The 7454-nt window shown below is 41.7% G+C and overlaps 1 pseudogene; it reads right to left on the reverse strand.

The window, feature by feature from the left end:
• Positions 1–4351: 4351 nt before the first annotated feature.
• On the reverse strand, positions 4352–6329 carry LOC120739819 (annotated as a pseudogene).
• Positions 6330–7454: the final 1125 nt, after the last annotated feature.

The following is a 7454-nucleotide window of genomic DNA, read 5'->3' on the forward strand; positions in this document are numbered from 1 at the left end:
GAGGAAGAGGAGGAGGAAGAGCCACCAGCAGCTGACAGATGGAGAGAATAGACAGACTGTTCCCTGTTTGTGAAGGACTGCTAGAAAAGTTTAAAATAACTAATTGTCTGTCCTGAATCAGTCTTATTAGGTAATGTTCAAATCATTTTATCATTCCAGTTTTCAGTGTGGGAGAAAGTACTCAGGGCCTTCAAGTTACACACTATGAAAGGCAGCAACAAGTTTAATGTTCAGAAACCTAAAGTTTGTATCAGCTGCAGAATGGACCTAAAAATAAATGTTTGTTCCAGTTCTATGAAGCTTTGAGTATTTTGGATTAGTAGCACTGCTGTGTTTGTTGCATCATATTGCTGTAATTGTTTATATGCTTTATATATTCTGAGGTAAGTTGATCTATAGTGTTACATCATATTCTATAAGGATGTTATGTGTTTGGATACTTTCTGCCCAGTTTGACCCATTTAGCAGAAGCCAGCCTGTTTAAGGCTCTGATATCTATTCTGTGTGACTTAAAGCAGTTATGACATGGTCTGATTTTCTCACCCAATAAAGGAATATTTCATATATCAGTCTACTCTTCATTTTATCAGAAACAGTTATCACAGCTTGTACATTTTCTTTTTATAAATATATGTAAGCAATGAGCCAAATTTAGTAATGCCAACATACTGAAGGAACAACATTTGTCTCTTATATATGATACACCTATATATGCACTGTCAAAGATACTTGTCTTTGAGTGAAGATTTAAGGTGATAAGACATATAATAACTGCAACTTGAATCTGTACTGAAGCTCAGTATTTGACACAGAGTTCATGTTCACTGCTGTAATAGCTAATAATGATTAATATAATAACTATAATATTGGCCATATTATATTTACATTACCAAAGTGATATGACTTTAGTCTCATGAACAACATCAGCTAATTCTTATTTACTAATTAATCTTGAAATAACTGTTCAGTACAGAAATGAAGCCCAAAAATCATGTTTTACTGTCCTGTGGTCTCAGCCTCAGATACTTATCAAATCACACAAAGCTCTTGTAGAAACAAACAAACAAATGAACAAAATATGTTCTCCCTCATTTCTGTCAAACCAAGTTGTATGACACGTTTCCAGCGGTTAGTATCATGGTTGCTAGGCAACCTGGGAAGCGCGACGGAGACTAGACCGTCCCATACAGACAAACTTGCCGTTTATTTTGCAAATCGAGCTCAACACTGCCCCTAGCGTCCTGGAGCACTTCCGTTGTGTTTTGGAATTTGCATGTGCTTTTTAGTTTGCAAGTGTTTTGGAGTTTGTACGTGTTTTGGAGTTTGTACGTGTTTTGGAGTTTGCAAGTGTTTTTTAGTTTGCAAGTGTTTTGGAGTTTGTACGTGTTTTGGAGTTTGCAAGTGTTTTGGAGTTTGCAAGTGTTTTGGAGTTTGCAAGTGTTTTGGAGTTTGTACGTGTTTTGGAGTTTGCAAGTGTTTTGGATTTTGCAAGTGTTTTTTAGTTTGCAAGTGTTTTGGATTTTGCATGTGTTTTGGAGTTTGCAAGTGTTTTGGAGTTTGCAAGTGTTTTGGAGTTTGTACGTGCTTTGTCTCTAGGGGCCACCGTAAAGTCCAGCTATGTATGAATGTAGTTTTATGCACATCTTCTCCTCCCACTGATCACTTCCTACACTGAGTGGATAGATCATAGCATTCCAGCTTTTCTCATCATCTGTTGTGTGTTTTGTGTGTTTCAAGTGTAATGTGCTCGGGATTCCAGAAAACATGATCCAGTAAGTGCGTCCTGTTGGAGAACTGTATGTAAAACACACAAACACACCAGTGAACACAGCTGCTGAACGTCTGTATCTTCATAAACTCTGTTATCTCGTATCCGTCTCTGCATCTGTGTAGGCACGGTGTTCCAGTCTGGGATTTTGTCCCTGCTGCTCCCCCATCCAACACCTCCACTCCAAAGTAAGTTTCTGTGGTGCTTTGTGTCAGTGATCTGCAGGAATCTGTCTGTCTTTCATCTGCAGATGTTTGTGCGAATTATTGTAATCAGCTTCCTTTAATGGTGCCTCCTTACATTCAGTTTCACAGCTTTACTCATGTTTTTAAACTACTTTGCTCACAGCTGTACACAATGCTAACATGTGTTCTGACTCTGTGTTTTATTCCTGTAGAAAAAGGAAATGTGAAGCCCAACAGGATGCGGACCGGCTGTACATAAAGAAGCCACCAAACGCCTTCATGATTTACCTGAAGGAGCAGAGGCCAAAGGTGACGGCAGAACTGAACATAACTGGCAGTGCAGCCGTAAATGCAGTTGTGGCAAAGAGGGTAAGTGTGTAATGCTGGGCTTACACTGTGCGATTTTTGGCCCATTTTGAGCCGATTTTTGAGTCGTGCGACCGTTTTGGCGATCGGCCCGATTTTGGCCTTCATCGTGCGTCGTGCATCGTGTAGTATACGTGGGGTAACGAGAAGCGATTGACACCTCACGACCAGCTCCCGATCATCAATCGCTTGGTCTGGAGGATTTCAAACCTGTTTGAAATCCTCACGACCGTCGTGAGGGTGTCACCACAGCTTCACACACTGTGCACGCGCAAACACATAAACGTCGGTGAAAAGACGGAGTAGCATGGCAGCGCAGCGTATTGTATGGACACAAGCGATGGAGGCACAACTGGTTGAACTTTGGCAAGCTCATCCGAGCCTTTTTGATGTGGCTTCAAAAAATTACCATGACCGCAACAAACGTGACAGGAGTTGGGTGGACATTGCTGCCCAATTGCAGCTTCCTGGTAATTTTTTGTCATTAGCAATTTAGCAAAGTTGATGGTGGTAGTGGTGTTTGTGACTGAGTGAAAGACAGGGAGAGAAAGAGACAGATGTAAAACCCTATAAATCGACTATCAGAAATATTTATTTTTATAATTAATTTCCAAGTAAAAACTCTCTCAAACTGCAGTTTTAACTTTAGTATGAGGAGAGCTTTGAATCTGAACTATTTAAATAAAAAGTACATGTTAATGTAAATTTTTCAGTGAATGAGGTGAAAACCCGGGTTGCATCACTTCGGACGCAGTATGGCAAACTGCTAAAACCAAAACCTAGTGGCAGTGGCCAGAAACCACCAATTCCCAAACAGACCTGGATCTTAAAACATTTGGACTTCTTGAAGGCACATGTTGTCCATAGACAGACTGAGTCCACTCTGAGAGTAAGTTCATAACCAAGTAGCTTAAAAGCATACACAGATACACACACCTTATGACGAGATATTTGTGGTGAATGATGTCAAAGGTAATTCTCAGTTGAAATGTTTTTAGTAAAATAAATGCCACAAAGTATACAGTGTAAAATTAGTGTCTGATGTAACTAATACTGTTTAGATCTTTATCACTTTCCCTTTGTCTGCTTTTGGTACGGTTTCCTACAGCTTGGAACAGAGTCAGAGGACATAGGCGCAACAGAGGAGGGAGATGAGGATCAGTCCACTATGGGAATTGAAGCAGATGTCCTTATGTCTTCAAACACCACTAGCCCAGTTTCAGTGAGCCAGGAAGAGGAAAACACCTCAAACAGTCCACCAATCTCAGAGTCCACAGGTCGGCTTGTTAAAAGACCTAGAGTGCAAAAACATGCACCAAAATCAACAGAGCACAGCACTGAGATGACCAAACTTTCCCTGCTTCAGCAGATTCTGAGGAGCTGTTTGGCCAACAAGTAGCCTCAGAGTTGAGAAACATAAAGGACAGAGCTCTACAGCTGCGGCTCAAGAGAAACATCATGAACATGATTTATGACACGCAGGAGGCTGAGCAGGGAGGCCACCATTCTCAATTTGCAGGTTCGCAGGTAAGGCCACCTTGGTATCCCACCCAACCTCATCAGGTCCAGCCCCCCCCAGACTGCCAGGCCCCATCAACCCAGCCAATGTCCTTTCTGAAAATGCTCAACTCTGAGTAACTTAAATAATAAATTTCAAACAGTTATATCTAAGAATATTTTCGAGTTTACTAGTTCCTGCTGTAAACACAGTCCATTGAAATTACAGCTTCATTCAAATGTTTTAAATGTTCCAACAGTTAATTGAGTTTGTACATTAGAATTTTCTTGGTGACACTATTACTATGTGTCTTTCGTACCTCAATTTTGTGGAGTGTTGCAGAACTATTTGCACAATTTGATGGAAGATATTTTTGTATTTATGTAATAAAGCAAACCATTTTTGCAATTTCCCAGAGGTAGATTTATTGTTGTCAGTATTTACAAAGGGATTTTTTTTTTTATTTAGTAAATTTTGGAAAGTAAACAAGGCAATTTAAACAAAAAAACAAACAAAAAAACCCCTTCTGTCTTCCTACACCATGTCTTCTTGCCATGAAACACTCCCTGCAGGTGAGACAAAGTACTCGCAAAGGACATCTCGTTGTTTCTTTGCTTCCACTGAGGGGTTCCGTGCAAGGCCCATTGAAACTGACTGAAGCTCTCCCTCCCTTCTCCATGCACCTTCGACCAGCTGGTGGTTGGCATCCTCAGAATCCACATAGCCAGGTGGTACATAGGCGTCAGATCTGTGGTCCCGGAGATAGTTGTGCAGACAAAGACACGCAAAGGTAATGGTGACAACCTTGTCTGGGTCCAGGCAAATTGTTGTTCTGAACACTCTGAAGCGATTCGCCAAAATTCCGAAAGTGTTCTCCACAACGCGACGTGCTCTGGACAGACGGTAGTTGTATATTCTCTGATCAGTGTTAAGGTTTCGAAATGGATATGGTTTCATGAGATCTGGTCGGAGGGGATAAGCATCATCTCCAATTAGCATGTGTGGCATCATAGCATCAGTGCCTGGCAGGCTGTCAGCAGGGGGAAAGTTCAGCGTGCCTGTGTCCATTGCTTCTTTCAGGTCTGAATGGGCAAACACTCCTGCATCAGAGACCCTACCTTGTGTCCCTGCGCTTGCATACACAAACTTGTAATTGGCATCAACAACAACCATAAGAATGATGGAAAACCTGGACTTTTAGTTAAAATACATGCTGCCACTCTTGGGAGGGGGTTGGATGAAGATGTGTTTACCATCTATAGCTCCCAGGCAGTGTGGAAATTGCCACTTGTTTGCAAAGTCTCTGGCAATGGCCTTCCACTCAGACTCAGTTGATGGTGTCTGTGAAAGACAAGTAGAAAGTGATACAGCAAAAAGAATCTCTGGTGAATTCATGATTTCCTTTCTTAACCATACATTCAAGTCACTATCACACTATGAGTTCACTTTACTTTTTTATATACACATGTAACAAAGACTGAACAAATACATTTGTGACTCAGAATTGTTTTTGGTGAAAACTTGCTGTATTAACTGATGGGACGTTTTTGACAATGTGCAAGTCAATCTTTCAATAGTGTGAGCATGGGTAATGTATTTTCTGTCAAAATTACCTTCAAGTAATCTTCATGCAGTGCACAGGTAAGAGCTGTGCATGTTTCCATGACAATCGTGCTCAGTGTGGTGCTTCCAATCCTATACTGGAAACTTAATGAGTTGAAGGTTTCACCTGTCAAATAGAACAAAGTGTCTTAAATAATGTCAGGTGGATAGTGGACATGGATGCAGCTTCGTAGAGTGACAGATTTTAGGTGACAGATGTAGAATATAATGCAGTAGTAGCAGCTTATGTAGTATGAATTTTCATGTCCACACACTTGCCTGTTGCCAAAAATCGTAGGGTAACTGAAAGCCTTTCCCTGGGGCTGATGGCCTTCCTGAGGTGTGTATCCTTCTTGATGATAGCAGGACTAACCCTCTCCAGTAGATAGTTAAAGTCCTCTACAGACATTCTGAGAAGGTCCCTAAAACCCCTCATATCATCTACCTGTTTACACAGAACAAAGTCAAAGTCAAGAACACACACAATAACAAAGCGACATAATAGTGGTTGAATGTTATTGATAATTAAAGAGTCGGACTGATATTTAACCAATGTTGTATAAAGCAGAAAGATGTCCCAAAAATCACTTTGGTAGATGTTCAAGTCATTCACTAGAATGCTACTCAAGTAAAATGTAAAAGTACTGTAGTTAATGGCCAGTAATCCAATTAAATAAAATACTAATAGGCTAAAATTAAATGTTGCCTACTGGAAGTAGAAGCATCAGATGTCTTCAAACATTTACCCATCATCATGCAGATAAAGTCCTGTAGGTAAGTGCAATTTAGCTGTTGCTGCTTACCTCCAGTTCTCGTTGTAGAATTGACAGACCGTACTGCCCACGTTTTCCAAGCCATTTCCTTGTCCATACACGCAGTCGCTTTTTATTTTTAGATCTTTCTGCACACAGAATGGCACACAGGAGACACGACACGGAGGAGATTTGTCAATCAGGCTGCAGAATGCAATGCTGTACGGTGCAAAAAAAAGAAAAGAAAAAGAAAATCAGCGAAAAAGCAAAGCAGTGACGGATGAACAGCGGGACCACTGTGTGCTGTTTATTAATAAACAATAAAATATATTCCTATATGACAACATGCATAAAAGCAGAACGGTATTTGTACTCAGTGGGAAAATAGCGGTGCTTGCTAGCTTTTGTGCGGCTTCCCCGGGTCAGCGAAAACTTTCAAAAGAGAAATGGATGAACTTACCAGGTTGCCCGATCTCTTTACATATCTTCCTCCAAGCTCGGTCCTTTATATTCCTCTCTCGGTACAGAAAGCAGCTGGTGTCGTACAGCTCCAGGTTGTTTGCTACGGCGTTGATTATCCTTCCTTCCATTGAAGAATGAAGGGCTTTGGCTGGATCTGCCCCTTTGACCTAGGTCACAGCCACGTCACCAGGCTCCTGATTGGTTGTCGCGGCGCGATTTGACGCTGGAGTTCAGATTTTTCCAACTCGAGCGGTAGACGCGAAACGCGCGTATGCACAAAATGCAACACAAAAACTCACGCGTGTTTTTTTTTTCGCGAGTCAAACGCTCCAAACGCGCTAGACTGACGCGCATTTCAGGCGTTTTCGCGACGCAAATCTGCTTCCGCAATTACGGGTCATCGCGCTTTTCCATTGACTTTACATGTAAACCTGACGCTCTGGCCGCCTCTATCGCGTTCGGTGTAAACACACCGTAAGAGCCATTTCGTTCGCGACCGACCCATCACTAATGTCGGGCTGTGAGCTGAAAAGCTACAGCCGGCTGTATGCGTACAGCAACCGTGTGTGAAAAGTGGTCAATATAGAGATGCTGAAAAGCGTGTTCATGCAAACATCGTCGGGTCTGCCGTGATATGTTTACAATGGAACTTAAGCTCCTGAACCTCTGCGCACAGCGTCTGCAAATCGGGGATATACGAAGTCAGTTTACGCAGGACTGTAAGCTGTCGTCTGTGAGGCATGAGGGGTGTTTGTTTTTAACATAGTTCACAGTGGAGAATAGTTGCTGACATAATGTGGATCCGAAGATCCATAATTGGC

The sequence above is a fragment of the Simochromis diagramma genome, unplaced genomic scaffold (assembly GCF_900408965.1).
Source record: "Simochromis diagramma unplaced genomic scaffold, fSimDia1.1 OVJJ01000304.1, whole genome shotgun sequence".
Taxonomy (NCBI): Eukaryota; Metazoa; Chordata; class Actinopteri; order Cichliformes; family Cichlidae; genus Simochromis; species Simochromis diagramma.